The 17,586-nt window shown below is 30.8% G+C and overlaps 1 pseudogene across 1 annotated transcript; it reads right to left on the minus strand.

Moving 5' to 3' along the window:
* Positions 1 to 5,707: 5,707 nt before the first annotated feature.
* LOC143576108 (beta-glucosidase 24-like) lies at positions 5,708 to 16,561 on the minus strand (annotated as a pseudogene). The gene is made up of 12 exons (XR_013142890.1): positions 16,458 to 16,561; positions 13,679 to 13,748; positions 13,542 to 13,591; positions 8,573 to 8,648; positions 8,212 to 8,377; positions 7,884 to 8,124; positions 7,494 to 7,615; positions 7,155 to 7,400; positions 7,035 to 7,069; positions 6,470 to 6,578; positions 6,267 to 6,375; positions 5,708 to 6,173 (listed from the first exon to the last, which is right to left on the minus strand). The product of XR_013142890.1 is annotated as a beta-glucosidase 24-like (transcript).
* Between the last annotated feature and the right edge of the window lie 1,025 nt (positions 16,562 to 17,586).

Below are 17,586 nucleotides of genomic sequence, written 5' to 3' on the forward strand. Positions count from 1 at the left end.
ACGTGTGGGTGAGATTCAATGTTTTTACGCCTAATGCTCCTGTTTCACGGGCCCGTTGTAACACGCAGTTCCTAGATCGAGTTAGTTATTGTTTTTTATGTTTTACGTTTTACATTTAATGTTCTTTCGGTTTATTTTTTTTTTTGTTTCTTATTTCTTTCTTTATACAAGGTTTTTCCGGTGATGACGGTCGCGGACGTGGTATGGCATGGATGCTATTTGGTATGATTTTAAACCCCCACCGCAACGCGGGGGCATAATTCTAGTATATATACAAATAACAACTTATATATGCATCATAAGTTGTATATTGTGCTTTTAAGGTTATACCCACTTTTCGGTTTTGTTTTTCCTTTTTCTTTTTCTTTAATATTTTACTTTTAACCCAAAACTTTTACATCTATTACAATATAGCCTCAAAAAAATTTTACTTTCAACTTTATATCTCTATACTTTTTACTTTTAACAAATATAATCTCAACAGTTTTTTTACTTTCAAGTTTTTTCTTTATGCTTTTCATTTTTTACAAATTTTTAATTTTGTGTTTCGTTATAATGTACGTGTATGGTTCAATATTTCTACGCATATTTTCTCATGTTAAACGGCCCGTCGCAACGCGTGGGTTCTAGATTGACTTAGTTATTGGTTTCTAGTCTTTTACATTTAACTTGCATGGTTCAACGTTTTACGTCTACTTTTCATTCGGTTTTATATTTTCGTTTTCTATCTTTCTTTTTATACGAGTTTTTTTTTGTTTCGGTGGTTGCTGGTGGTGGTGTTGCATGGACCCTACTTGGTATGGTTTTATGCCCCTGCGGCAACGCGGGGGGCTTTATACTAGTTTTAATACAAATTTAATACCAAAAGCCCAATTATCATATACCCAATTTTTTTCACCTACTTGTATGTTCGATTTTGTACGTTAACAGTCAAATATCTCGAAACCATAGCAAACGAACTCCGTTTTAGGAAAATAAGATATCCATGTGTTCGTCTCATTGAACCCCACCATCTGTGCCTGTTGGCGTCACTGGAAAACGCCTTAACAATCACCGGAAAACCAAACAGTCCGCCGGAAAACTGAATTGTCAGCCAGAATGCGAACCCTTTTTTGTTTTTCTCATAACTTGGTCATACGAACTCGAAATCAAACAAATAGTATATTCACATGACCGCTTCGCCGAGCACTACCACCCCTAAACCAGCGACGCCAACGGTAGCCCTCTGAACTGTTGTTGGTACGTGACACAAATAGTGGCTGGATTTCTTGGCTCCTTTGTCGGAACCTTGTTTTGTTCAAACCCTTCCTCATCCAAACATCCCCAATCCACCATACCACCAACCAAACAGCCTTCAGAAGTAGGTTAATTGGACAGCCTCCGGTTTAAAACAAAGAGTTTAATTGAATTATGATCGATACAAGCTGATTAGGGGTGAAAAAGTTGTTCCAAGATGAGATGTTTCAATGCTTGAATTGGCTGGAAAAAGAAAAAAAATGGATGGGAGGCTGCTGCAAAATTTCCGATCACAAGAACAAAATGGCGGCCATCATATATCAACTTTCATGGATTTTCACAATTGGTCCCTCCACTTGCAAGGTGTGATAACTTGTTCCCAAAGTTAATTAATCTCACTTCTAAAAACTACAACCAGGCCGCTTAACTTGGAAAAGAAAGAAGAAAGCAATCGAATCCCGACAAGGTACAAACTTGACAAATGCACAAGGTGATTGCGAGAATTTACGGGCGTTACATTAAAAATGATTTTTTTTAAATATAATCTTGATATGTTGCACATATAACACACACACACATATAACGCACACATGATCATGTACATGAGTGATTATTTTTATATGCTGCGTAATTATGTATGTATGATATTATGTATGTACATAACTATTTACGTGCTTAAATTTTCATATAGGTTGCATTATTATTTAGCTTTGCACACATTAATAGCAGAATGCTGCATGATTATTTGCTTTGCGCACATTAAAAGCAAGACAATACAGTTACCCCTTTCCCAAGGATACATGTTTCCTCATGATGCTTTTCACACTTTGAATGTTAGGGGTAGGATAACATACAATAATGACTTATCGTACATTATGTACGTGACATCCTACACCACCAATTTCAATTCCAATTTGATACTGTGTGGTGGCATAAACGTAGAAAACCTAAAAAATAATTTGCTAACACACTCATCTTTTCAATTTTTGAACCCTAACAAAGCTCAATGGCGAAATATCACAAATCAAACATTGTTGATCATATACATATAAAAAACCAAATTGAAAATCAAAAATCGTTGAATATCAAGAATCTTCAATCGATCCAAAATTGATTATTTAAATCAATCAAATTGATGTGTAGGAGGTTATAGAATCATCAATTGATTATGAAATTGGGGAATATTACGTCGAGTTGAGCTCTTATCAGGGTTTAGAAATTGCAGAATATTACGCTTGGTTGTTTGAAGACCAAAGTTATTATCAATGAAAATTACTCTAAATTGATATATGCTCAATTGTTTGAGTACACTAAATTAGACTAAAATTACTCTAAATTTAAAATACGCTAAGTTGTTTAAATGCACTCAATTAGACTATTATTTAACTCTTGAATTAACATAAGTAAAATAACGCTCAAAATGATAATTAGCTTTTGGTCAGAGCAAAATTAGTTATTATGAAGGATCTTCAAATTGGTCAAAATTTATGATTTAATAATCAATCAAGTTGATGTGTTGGTGGCTGTAGAATCATCAATAATGTATGAAATTGTAAGGCCCCGTTCTGGTAGCCCTACTTTCGTGTTGGATTTACTCAAAACGCAATTCTAAATATCAGAGTTAATTAAAACATTCGCGGACATTAAAAACTTTCATAAAACATTTCGTAACAATCCAAAAATTTGTCTTAAACAAACAACTTGTCTTTCAAAAACAAAGTAATTAAAACATATCACGTCTTGAGCCTTCTGATGCCAGCCTCTTATTCAATGCCACGCGTCTCCTCAAGCGAGCTGCCTCATCCTACTCAGCTGCGTGCATACTAAAAGTCAGCTACGCTGAGTGAGTTCTAGTTAATTATACATTATACAATACACATAAACTTATATTATTTCAATCATACTTTCTTACTTTCATACTTTCTTTTGTACTAACTTGCTTTCATATCTCACGTTATAAAGAGCATTACGCCCTACATTCCTCGAGTATTATTAGGGCTCGGTACCTTCCTTCCTCGAGTATTATTAGGGCTCGGTACCCTCTTTCCTCGAGTATTATTAGGGCTCGGTACCACTGTTTCCTCGAATATTAGTAGGGTTCGATTCCTAGTTCTCGAATATTAGTAGGGTTCGATTCCCTCTTCGTTACCAAACAACCATACATCATACCTCGAGTAACATTAGGGCTCGGTACCCTTTTCATAACCATACAACCATACAACCATCCTTTCCTTCTTTTATTAACTTTATCACGTTCATAACACATAAGCATACATATCATACCTTACCTTATATATAGCGTTACAAACCTGACAGTACGTGCAATATCCGAAGATCGTTCACGTACCATCAAGCAATCATTCATACATTTCACATTATTCACGTAAGGCATACACTTATCTCTAGGATAAGCGTATTAACAAACATATTGATTATGCACACAGCCCCGAAAACATAACACATAAATGGGGCTAGAAACTCACCTGGATCCTGTTACACTCTCCGTTAATCGTTATTCCCTTCTTGAGCTGTGCACGGCTAACTGTATAATATTTACATGTATCAGTTAACTATCACTACTCATATCATCTTTCTAGTCTTAGCTACTACCCACAACGAACGGGGGTCCGGGGGCAGCGCCCCTGGCAGCGGGGTCTAGGGGTGGCAGCCCCTAGCAGGGTCCAAGGGGCAGAGCCCCTGGCTGGGGTCGAATAATATTGAATCATTGACTGTCTTAACACATTTTCCATTAGCATTTTGAATCATTGAATAATATGTTACTTAAAAGTTCAAGGGCTTATTTGTAATTAAATCATTCTTTTCTAAGTCCAGGGACCATTCTGTCATTATGTTAAACTTCTAATTCGTCCCAGTCCTTTAACGAATGGGGTTCATAACGAATGAACCCATTCATTACCTTATAACGAATCAGACCTTATTCGTTTGATCTGGTTAGCGAATTGAACCCTATGACGAATTGAACTCTTAGCGAATCAGTCCACATAACGAATTAGTCCATATAACGAATTAGTCCATCTAATTCGTTCTCTCTTCTAACAAACTGGCTATAACGAATCAAGGGTGATTCGTCATCCCTTTCCCTTAACGAATTGAACACGAACTGTAATCGGTTCGCTATGTTCCCATGGGCGAACTAGCTAGCGAATCACCTTTAATTCGCTATATTCCTGTAGCGAACTAGGGTTAGGTCAGGAATGTCAGAACATTCCCTGACATTCCCCCCCCCCCCTTAACCTCGTACCACTTTCCGGCGCCGTCATTGCCGGAAAGCAGCCGGAAAAACCCGATTTCGCCGGAAAAACGGGTTTTAGCTCGTTTTTCACCGTTTTTCGTCCCGTTCGATCCTTATCCATTTAACCCAACGCTAGCCCAACTCGTATTCTATTTCTCTAAACCGATAACGACCCACTATAAAATAGACGATATTTATTCTATTAATAAAACCGCAATTAGGATGTTATAGAAATTGCATAATATTACGCTTAGTTGAGATTTGACCAGAGTTCAAAAATCACGCTCAAATTAGTTCATTCGATTTCCAGATGATCTAATTTTATTTATAAGTTAAATTCGAATCTTCAATAATATTCGCTATCTTCATTCAATCAATTACTCTAATACTCAAGCTTTAGTTAGTCCAATTAATCAATTAGGTTTATTGAATCCAAGGGCGGAATATATATGAGGCGGAAAGGGAATTCCCCCCATCCCACCCCCGGTTGACTTTGGGTTTATAAATGTGTTTTACAACATCAGCTCTCTTAATTTGAAAGTTTATGTCTTTTCTTCTACTATGAGATGAAAAGAATGATAGGAAGAAAATGGTGAATTATTATATTTTTAAAAATGTTAAAATGATTAGGTGTAAACTGAAAACACGAACACACACTGACACAATTATCCATCTAGTCCCTTCCCATATAATTAAATGAAAATGAGTGGCTTCAAAGTTTGATTTTCAATTTGTATTATTGATTATTCATTTACTTGATTATTAATTATTTTATTAGTTTGAGTATGACATATATAGGCTAGTTTAATGAATTAGCCTTAATATTGGAGTTTTATCCCGCAATAAAATGTCATATGAGTTTTTTTTATCGTTTATTTTTAAGAACTTTTTTTTTCTTAGATATATGTTCTTTATATAGTGTAAAATATTGTCTTTTTATGTGTTTGAGCTTATGATTAATCTAAGATTTCCGGGCCCCTCTATGAATATAGATGTTCAAGTTCCGCCACTGATCGAATCCAACAAGAGTAGTAATTGATTCTTAAGAAGTACATTTAGCGTTAACCTTTAAGTTTCTTCTACTTTTGACATACAACAAATACGGTTTTTATAAAATTAAAAATTTTAGTTTTAGTTAACGTAATAGACTTTAAAAGAGTTGTAATTTTTTTTTTACATTTTCAGCAACTAAATCATGTTTTCTACCACTTGAAGACTTTGAGAATACTATTAAAGCTTTATTGACTATAGTTCACAAACATTATTAGAAATACAAATTTTTTGAGTATCACACATCGTCACATTGCATGGGGTTTTATTTAATCTTAAGGCAATTACCCCCAAACTATATATATACACATCATTCTAATAGGAGATTGATGTGTTTTAACTTCAACTTTCTCAAGTTTTAGAGTGCATCTTCATCTTTTGGCTCACTTCGCTTGTGTGTTCGGTCACAGTTGACGCACCGACAACTTCAATCCCTTGTTCACTCTTCTTAGCAGATACCTTTTGGTCCTCACAAAGAAACTTTCTAAGCCAAACAGCCGAGTTTTTCGGGTACCTTTGTAAGTCTTTTGCATAATCAACATAGATCATACCAAATCGGATATTATAACCAGACATCTATTCAAAGCTATCCATGAATGACCAAATAAAGTATCCCTTCACATTTACTTTGTTGCTGTAACATAACACACCAAGATAAGTATCAACATCTTCCATGATGCTACAATAATGAAAATAAGTAAATACAAATATTTGGACGCTAACTTACAGCCTTGCCACCTTGATGGCTTTAAGATGATTCGTTATGTAATTGATTCGAAATGTATTATTGCGGGCTTCTTCATATGTTTTTCCAGGATCATTCTTGTCAGGAGAACCTACCACAAGATATCAAAATACCAACATAAAATGTGACATGTATAACATGGATATGAAGGAATAAAAGATGCTATTTAAAGTTTAATGATTTACCATTCTCGGTGACGATAACATCTTGTGTAATGTTGTACTTATTTTTGATAAGTACCAAGAGTTCCATAAATTGCTCAGGACAAGAAAAAAACTCTGAACCTTCATATGACTGTCGAATTGGGTTAGCAACCACAAAAAAAACTTGTTATTAACTGTGAAACGTGCAACTTTTCACTAAATAACCCATATCTAGTTACACTTTTATTTTTGTCACTAGATAATGATATATTTCCTGTATATATCACTACTAGAAAACAGGCATTAGCGATCAATATGCGACCGAACTCACAACGATCGCAAACCTTTTGATTCATGAAAGTTGGTTACAAAAATGAAAAGAAAAAAAAACCACAAATTGTTCACAAAGCGGCTGCAAATTTTATTAAACTTAGAGGTAATATACGTTGCAAAAAATGGAAATTGCTTACTAATTTTAATTAAACGGTCTCATATTGACGTAAAACCCGAGGTTCATAAAAAGCTATTCGTGACCATAAATGTGATCGCAAATGACCGGTTAATTAGTAGTGGTAATGCTTCCTAATTCAAGTAAAAGTAGTCTTACAGGCTCTCCAACATAGCATCCCTTGGGGTCTTGTACTAAAACATTGGAAAACAAAATACATTTACATTTATAAACAAACAATAATATTTTGAAAACAATCCAAACAATTCCAGTTGATACCTAATTGCTTGAAGTGACAATCTGTAGAATATCCTTGAGGAATTTCATTAGAGGGTTCTTGATATTTAGCAAAACTCGCAAAGTAGTAGTTTATTCCCAAAAAATCATACGAAGAAATCAACTTTTTTTTGTTGTTCGATTGAAAATTTGGGTAAAACACGCCCATTCGGGTAATCTAGTGTTGCGGTGGTGGCCAATATCTGCATGCTCTTAGGCCAGCTGCCTTTTGTTAATGGCTCTAGAAACCTAAAATGTGTGTCAAGATATATGTATAGCATGTAAAAAAATTTAACGTATAATGGTTAATTGGTTATATGCATACATGAATATTATTCTCACCATCCAAAGTAAAAATCGTAGGCGAGATCAACAGCTTGGATGTCTTGCTGATGGCTTGAACCACGATAAGGTTGAAAATAGCTACAGCTGAGCGTTATGCCTATCTTGCCCTTTTGAAAAGACTGAAACAAATGTGTAAGTATTCAATCGTCATTTAAACTAATCCGGTTTGTAAACAGTACAAAACAAATGAGTATCATCGGTATAAGTCGTGGTAGCTAGCTGTTAGAAATAAACATAGATGGAATTTATGATGACATAACCACCCTACAGGTTTAAAAATTTGGATAAAATTGTTTTTTGTCGACGATTTAACAATTGAACTAAAAAAAAGTTCTTTCAACAAGCTTTCCGTAACAAATTGTTGCTAAATTGACAAACGCTAATTGCCTTGTAAGTTTCTTCATATAATCTATAAGCTGCTGCATGTGAGTTCAATAAGTTGTAAGCTACTATATATGGTTCAACTTGAGGGTCGCCTTCTTGACCTTTGCCACCTCGCCCGGGTGCAAATATGCCTTGCACATAGCCAGCGTAGACGAATGTATGTGGCTCATTCAGTGTCACCCAGTTCTTCACCCGGTCTCCGAACTCCCAAAAACAAACATCCACATAATTGACAAAATCATCCCTAATGGTTAATTTACCAAGCAAATAAGTTGTGAGATGCACAATTGCAAACATAAAAAGTAAACAACGTAAAACAAAATATACTAACACTATTTTTGAACTTAAAAAAGCCTTGTACTCTTCTTCCAAAGCAATTGGAGTATCCCAGTGAAAGAGGGTGACAAATGGCTCGATATCATTGGCTAATAACTCATCAATTAACTTGTTGTAGTAATTGATTCCTTCTGTGTTTTTACCCATACTTATTTTACCACCTATACAATTATATAAAGGAACCAGTTTAAAAACTAAAGATATATTATAGTTTTCAGAATTTCCCCAAAGGCCGATATATAGTAGAAGATATTTTCATATTTTTTTATTAATTTTTCTTTTACAATAAAGTATTATGAGGATTTTATTTATTAGTCTATGTTTTAGTTTGGAACCACTAAAGCCTTTCACTTCACCTGGCAATATTCTTGACCATGAAATAGAGAATCGGTATGCGTTTACACCCATTTTCTTCAGCAGTTGAACATCTTCCTGACAAGTTATACAATTGACACAAAGTTATGAACAAATGAGTATGCAAATTGAACTATAATATTCGTTAGAATTTTCTAACCAATAGAGCATAGCCCAAGTCACAAAAGGACATGTAATCCAACTATATATATGATTCAAAATAAGAAAAAATACCTACATCTAACTATCTATATAATTGCCTACCATAAAATCCTACGTGTCGCTCTCAGGTTGTTCCCCCCATTCTCTAAAGCCACCAGATTGCTTGATTTCTAAATGGAGGCTTCTCATGCATTTAACCCGAATTCGTGGGTATGGGTCTCACCAAACCCGGATAGTATTTAAAAGGGTTATAACATCTCATATATTTATGAAACTGTTTCATAATCAAACAATAATTTTTGCGGGTCATGAGTCTCACCAAACCCAGATAACTCCTAAACGGGTTATAACATCTCATTTATTTGTGAAATAACCTCTTAACCATCAAAGAATAATTTCATGGGTTATAAGATCTTATTTATTGGTAAACACTTTCATCATTAAACCCTAATTTAATCTATCTTTTTTACATGTTCTCTGTTGTTGTTCATCTTCATCGCCGGTTAACTTCCGATACTACCCACCATTGTCAACTACATCAACGCCCCCTTTTTCATTAGACAAATATTTGTGTTCATGTTTATTCATTTAAAAAAATCAACATGCTCGTGTCCGTTTATATCTGTTCGTTATAAATCTAAAAAACCTATACATCTCAATTGAGAAAACTCAAACGCTAAAAATATAATAACAAACTAATATATATGTATTAAATTAAAACAAAACTACGTTAAATAAAATATATCATCATAATATCAAAACGATTAAAACAAAAACTTAAATAAACCCCCGTAACACGGGAGGATCAAACTAGTATATATATATATATAGAGAGGGAGAGAGGAGAGTTTAAATAAGAATAAATAGTTTTCTAAAAATAATAGGAACCAATAGATTAATTACACGTGCCATAGTTTCTAATTTAATATAAAGGGTATTTTGGTAAATTTGCATATCCATTAAATTTGTTTAAAATATCAAATAACCGATCTAATTCCTACAAATAAGCGTTATCAACTTGATTCTTGTTTCCTAATAATCTAAACATTGATTATTCTATAACGGATTCCTCTATGGCTACCCTCCCTTCTTTGTTAAAGTGATTTTGATAACAAAGAAATAACAATTAAAAGAAACCCCTAAGAAACATGAATTCATTTATGGACTGCGAAAATGGCACATCAATTAGTGACCCATCAATTGTTTTTATTTATTTATTAGTGTCGATTGGTTCTTAGTTTCATTTAATTCTCTTTACTGCGTTCAATCATACTAGACCGGCGCCCGCACGATGCAGCGGGTGTTTGAACCCGTTAATCACGTATAAATATAAGTATTTATGGTTCCGCTAAACCCTTGAAATCGTTTAAATCGGTCATTGGTTTGACTTCTTTTTTCTTTTTCTTTTTTACTTTCGGTTTGTTGTTCGGTTTCAAAGTTTTCAAAACGTAGTGAACGGTTGGTTCGCGGTTTATATCGGCAACCGGCCATATGAAACCAGAAAAGACTGTAAATTAACCTAATCGCAATATGATTCCTTTTGTAATCTTTGTTATTATTATTTCACGTCCTAGATCTTTCATTAATATTTAACATTTATGTGGTTAAAATTATCATTTTTTATTTATGATCATCTCAAGTATCATATTATGTTGGTTTTTAGTTAAAATTGATGGTACATTTAAATTATTAATTATTTTAAACTAAATTTATTATTAAAGTTTAAACTGTGAAACCAAACTGGAACCAGGCCGTTAGTAATGATTCGGTTTCAACTTTCAATGGTTAAGTTTGGTTTTGGACGACAAAAAATCAGTAATAATGGTTAGACTCATATGTTTAACTTAAAAACCATCAAAACCGACACTGAACACCCCTACGTAACATAGTAATTTATTTAAAAAAAATTACAAAAATATCATATCCAAATTAAAGAGAATAAAATGCTCGTTTTTATGGTGCAATTTGTTTTTAAAAATATTAACGTATGAAAAGGCTATAGTTGTTTAAAAATCATGGGTGGGAAGTTAGTTTACAAGTTAAATTAAAAACATAATATGCTTAAAGATGAGGAACTAAACTTGTAAGTTGAATGGATTGTGTTTAAAAGACATGTTTACCCTTACTAACACACCTCATGCTTTAAGTGTTGTAAATTACTTAAAAATGGGTGTCTTAATTTTCCCTTGTTTGATGTATTATATAGTATAGATATATATTTCTATTAATTTCAGTTGTTTCTTAATACAACACACATACTTGTTTATACGACCATTCTGAATTAATTAATTTAATCCATTTTGTTATACCTGTTAATTTCAAAATCGATTTATGTGAAAAAAAAATTACGGTTAATTTGCATAATGGAACATTTAAAAAAACAGTTGATTTTTATTGGCTAGCTTAATGTACAAAATTACCCCTAAAAAACTATATGGGAAGGGCAAAGTTAAGACAAAATATGATTATTTTGTAACTTCTAATCTCATTCATTAGATGTGTTGATATAATGGTTGAAAGCTATTCTTACCATTCCTATGAAACAATGTATTCTTATTATAGCTCACCCATATATATATATATATATATATATATATATATGTAGGGGTAGGTTAAAATAAAAAGAGATAGTTTTCTAAGAAGATTAAGAATAAATCCTAGCCATTAGATCATGTTAATCAATGGTTGAAATTTAAAATCACTAATAACCGACATAGTTTCCTAGAATTACTTTTTAATCATTATAACCGACATAGTTTCCTAAAATTATTAATTCATCATCATTTATAATGCCAAATGTCATAAATTGATTGGTTCTTACAATTCTTAGGAAACTTCTTATTCTTATTTGAATCATTTTCTCTATATATATATATATATATATATATATAGTAAGGTTAGAATAAAAAGTCAATATTACCTAAGAAGTGTAAGAAGAAATCTCCACCATTGGATTTAATAAAACACATGAGGGTAAGATGGTGAACAATTAAATATTGTAATTATGGAATTAGAAATCTCAATTAATTTAACATATCTATTTTTTGCTATATGATCGTCTGTGATTAAGTTTTATTTTTTAAATGGTTTTGAAAGGTTAAACAATACACTATTCATCTTGCTTTTTTTGTTTGCTGGATTTTGACGCAACATAGGAGGCAACATGAGGTTTTTTTTTGGTTGTTCATCACAAAAAAAGCATGTAATAAATAACAAATCAACGATTTTGCATTCGGGTTCAACAATTTAGCATCCAAACTTTGTTTCTAGATTTGAGTTTATTAAATTTTATGAACTCAATTATTGAAATTATTTATTTTATTTTCTTGAGCATGATTATTGGCTAAAACTCCATAGTTACCTTGGTCTTGAATGAATATTTGTTGTGTTTTGGATTGTTTATCGGTTTATAAGTAACTTGTCTTGGATTAATATTGTTGTATTTTGGTGCATGATGTTGTTCATGGATTTTTGTTATTTGTAAGTGTGTTTTTGTTTATTAATATTGGTTACTTGTAACTGGTTTGAATCAAGTACACAGTGTTTTTGTTCATTAATGTTGGTTATGATGTTCAAGCTAGTGTGTTTTAGTTCCTTGGTGTTGTGTTTTAAACTTGGATTAAACTTTGGTTGTTTCTAAATTTTGATTATTTTGATTTAAAACACATTGTAATATATATTGTGATAATCTTGGTGTTGTTATTTAAATTTGGAATAAAACTCATAATAATAGATTGATAATGTTTCCATATATAATATAACACACATGACGATTATGCCCCTAGAGTGTTATAAAACAAGTATTAAAATATAACACACCTCAAAAAATCACTACAACGAATCTTAACCATTAGATCACATAATCCAACGCACCAGATCACTTCCTACACTTCTTAGACACGCTTCACTTTTTATTTTAACCTATATATATATATATATATATATATATATATATATATATGTTAACGTACAAATGAAATTAACGTGCTAAACGTGAGAATCAAGTATAGTAATTATGTGATTACATCATAGAGTAATTATCATAGAGTAATAACTATCAACACTATGGCATCCATTTGCACCCCCCATCTTGTCTGATCATCAAATTTATACTATTAGATTGGAGATCGATTACAAAAAAAAAATTGAAGAGTAAGAGATCGAAGAGTAAGAAATCATTTTATCTACTAATAGTGGACAAATTGGCGTATTACCAAATCACGCTCCTATTGCCACAGCAGTAGATATAGGTATTTTGAGAATACGCCTTAACGACCAATGGCTAACGATGGCTCTGATGGGCGGTTTTGCTAGAATAGGTAATAATGAAATCACTGTTTTAGTAAATGATGCAGAGAAAAGTAGTGACATCGATCCACAAGAAGCTCAGCAAACTCTTGAAATAGCGGAAGATGCTTTGAGAAAAGCTGAAGGAAAGAGACAAACAATTGAGGCAAATCTAGCTCTACGACGGGCTAGGACACGAGTAATTACATAATTACTCTACTTGATTTTCACGTTTAGCACGTTAATTTCATTTGTATTTGATCCAAACCTTATATATATATATATATATATATATATATATATATATATATATATATATGTTTTAATTTTCATATTTGATATAGTCGTTTCATCCATCATTTATATTCCTTTTATTGTCAAAATGTTTGATTTGATCCCTTGGCCGGAATAGATAGATCGAATAACAACCATCAAAACCAAGTTCGTACTTATTTTTTTCTCATTAGTATGTTAACAACCGAGTACAACTTTGGAGCATGTTTTCGAAAAATATTTTGTTACCTTGATTCTTGAATAACTATCAACACTATGGCATCCATTTGCACCCCCATCTTGTCTGATCATCAAATTTATACTATTAGATTGGAGATCGATTACAAAAAAAAAAAAAAATTGAAGAGTAAGAGATCGAGAGAGACCAGGATATCTCAAGCTAAAAGAGTCCCATATACTTAATCCTTTACCATGTGCTCTCCAACCACCTTCAATCTGAAATCAAAATCATGGTCAAGAGAACAAACTATTTTCTTTAAAGTTTAAACTAATTTTATAAGGCTATTAAAAAGTTTATATTCTATTAAACAACACCATAGACAATATTTAGAAAAAAAAATAGACTTTTATAGTTTATTTAGTTTCATCATCTTTTAATAAAAAATGAAAAAAAAGGTTTTTCGTAGACTTTTAACATTTTAGCTGTTTTGACCATTTAATTAGGCTTTAAAAACGTTTAAAAGGATTAACAAAACATAATAAAAAGAATAGAATATATGGCTCCCGGCCTCATCATCCAACACGTTTGATTGTTTTTTAAAAAGTTATCTTAAATATATATAACCGAAACCTCCATATTTCCTTTCAAGCTAACAGATTGCTTTATTTGTTAATAGTGGTTTACCATGCATTTGACTCGAATTCACGGGTACGGGTCTCATCAAACCCAGATAGCCATTAAACCGGCTATAACATCTCATTATATTAAAATTTAGCCTCACCAAATATTTGATATAAAAATCTTATAAAATAGAGATATAATAAAAACTAATATCCGATTTTTTTAAAAAAAATATTATTTATAATTATGAAACAATTTTATAGTAAAAAAATAAAATCAACGAGTTATGGGTGATAGCTTTTAAACAGGTTATAACATCTCATTTATTTATAAAAGTCTTTCATCAAACTCTAAGTATATTATCAATTTTCTTATAATAAATAAAATTAAAATATATAAATATTAGAAGCGTAAAATGTAAAACAAACATCGTAATCAAACCCTAATTTAATTTCTCAATATGGATAGGTTACACGATTCTTTTTTCTTTTAAGTTTAACTTAAATGAAAAGTTTCACAAAATAATATTCAATTTATTACAAATGAACATATGAATAAATATAAAAATTAAATAGATGATCCATTCAACGTTTAATTAAAAAATGAACATAAACCAACATAAATTAATTAGGTTCAAGTATATCATTAACTTTTAACAATAAATAAACTAAAATCAAAAAAATACATTCACACTATTAGAAACGAAAAATTTAAACACCCCTCGTAATACGGGGGATAAAAACTGATATATATATATAAATATAGATAGGGAAAAATTAAAAACTGTTAAAATGAAAAGTCCTCTTGTAGAGAAAACTTAAAAACTTTTAAAATATTAATTTTAACTTTTTAAATTTTTTTTTGTAGTTTATTTTTTTCATTATCCTTATATGTTGATATTCTTCAAAAAAAAAAAAAAAAAAAAAAAAAACCCCTTGTCGGTGTGGTGCATATGTGCAATACTGTGTATTGCATATATGTAAAAGTGTGTATTGCATAGAATAGAACACTATTGCACATATTTAATACAAAATATTGTATATGCGCAATAATACTAATACACACATCAAATACACATTAATGCGTATATGTAATACAACATAAATGCAAATGTGCACTACATCAACTTTTATTTTTATTTTTATATTTTTTTTGCATATAATACAACACTGCTACACGTATACAATACAAAAACATTGAATATATGCAATTAAATAGTATTGAACATAAAAATACATAGTAATACACATGTGTAAAACAACAGTAACACATAGTAATACGTATGTGTATTACAACATCTTTTATTTATTTATTTATTTTTATTTTTTATTCACTTCTAGTGAAGAGTAACAAAATATAAGAATAATAAAAATACAAAAATTTAAAAATATCTTTTTATTTTTAATTAAAATTAATTCTTTAATATTTTTAAGTTTAATTTTTAAGGATGAGTTTAATCTTGATCATCTAATACACACACACACTAGTTTTTATCCACATAGTATGGGGTTGTTTTACATTACTTGTTTCAAGTATTTATATATTTTTTTGGATTTTAATTTTATTTATTGTAAGCAACTTAATAATATACTTAATTTGGTGACAAAAGAGTTTCACAAATAAATGAGATGTTATACCCGGTTTAAAAGCTTTTTGAGTTTGGTGAGACTCGTAACACGCGTATTTATTTTACTATAAAGTTGTTTCTTAATTATAATAATATCATTTTTAAGAAAAATTGTATACTAATTTTTAGTGTATCCCTATTTTATAGGATTTCATATCAAATATTTTGTGAGATTAATTTTTAATTTAATGAGATGTTATAACTTGTTTAAGGGCTATCTGGGTTTGGTGAGACTCATATCCGTAAATCCGGGTCAAAGCATGAGAAACCTCCATTTACTAATAAAACAATCTGGTAGCTTGAGACAATGTACGTAGGTTTCGTTTATATATATATATATTAATTATAATATTGAAAAATTATATATATATATATTGAAAAAAATATATGTATATTTAATGTTTAAAGTTTTAAACCCAATTTCCCAATTCATTTAAGCATATATCTTTATAAATATTGTTACACAACCCAAATAATAACCAAATAAATTAAATCACTCTCTCTCTTTAAACAAAAACGAAAATACATCTTTTTTACTTAAGGTTAAACTTTTTCCTCACATGAAGAGTAAAAGATTTTGACTATTCTCGGGGACGACCCTGATGTCAATCTGACTATGCTACGGATCTTATAGCCCCAATTATCTACGATCATTAGGTGGTTTTTAACAAACTGTTGGAAAAATGGTTGTAGGATTACGCATGGTTAGTGCTATTTTAGTTATAGTGAGGCGCACCGGGTATGCAGATGATCCTACTCCAAAGATAAAATCGTCGGGAAAATCACTGCGGTTGATCTCGAAAGCATGATCAAGAGTATTACTGAACTCAGACATCATTCCAGTAGCCATAGCAAATAATTAAGCGTAGCAGGCTATCTTCAGAGAAAATGCTTAGAACTTATACACAAACGCTTACCTGTGTGCTTTCATATTTATAGAGTTCAAAAAACAATGTCAAGTTAGAGTGAGTTTTTTTACCAAAATGGGTGGAGAGAAAAAAAGTATTTACCAATATAGGTGATTTGAAAAGTAATTACCAAAATAGGTGAAGTTACTTTTTTCTCACTCCGAATCTCATTAAATAAAAACAATTCTTATTAAATATCAAATATATTACATTTATAAAATTAAGTGGTTGTTTATAAACAAATTATTTTTTTTGTCATATCATAACAATAAAGAAAAATAGCAGTAAGGATTTAAAATATTTTTTCAAACTTGGAATTTTCAAATAACTTATTTAAAAAAAAATTTTCAGATAAGTATGTACAATCTTTTTTATATATATAACGTAGATTTTAATATGTTTATTTTTTATATGTAGATGCCATACTACTTTTTAATATATAGATATGAAATTATTGTTATTATATGTATAAAAGGAAAATGTATGTATACAGAGGATTTTTGTTTTTCTTGTTATTTTTGTAAAACATATATTTTAAAAATATAGTATTTTTTTTGGGAACGTAAGTTATACGAGTTGCAGTACCGCATCGGTACCTTCACAAATCTAACCGATTCTGTCCGAACAATATTGGTACTTGTATCAGTATTATTCAAACCGATATTGGTACTCGTCGATGTATCGACGTCTTTTTGGACATATCACAATTTCATTATTGTGATTTTTCTTAAATTCTTTGTTTTAGGTATTTAGAAAAATAAACTTTAAAAAAAAATATCTTCCAACTGTTTGTTCTAAAATAAAAAACTACATTTTAAATTGTTTAAATATTTTTTTAATTCTCAGTTAAAGATTTTTTTTAATGTTTCCATATATGACTAGACTAAAGAAAACATTTAAAACAAAAGGCTACTTAAAAATGATCTAAAACAATTATGTTTAGTCATAAACAACAAT

Source organism: Bidens hawaiensis, unplaced genomic scaffold (genome assembly GCF_021521415.1).
Source record: "Bidens hawaiensis isolate Kalapana, Puna unplaced genomic scaffold, B.hawaiensis_p1.1 tig00027996_1, whole genome shotgun sequence".
NCBI lineage: Eukaryota > Viridiplantae > Streptophyta > Magnoliopsida > Asterales > Asteraceae > Bidens > Bidens hawaiensis.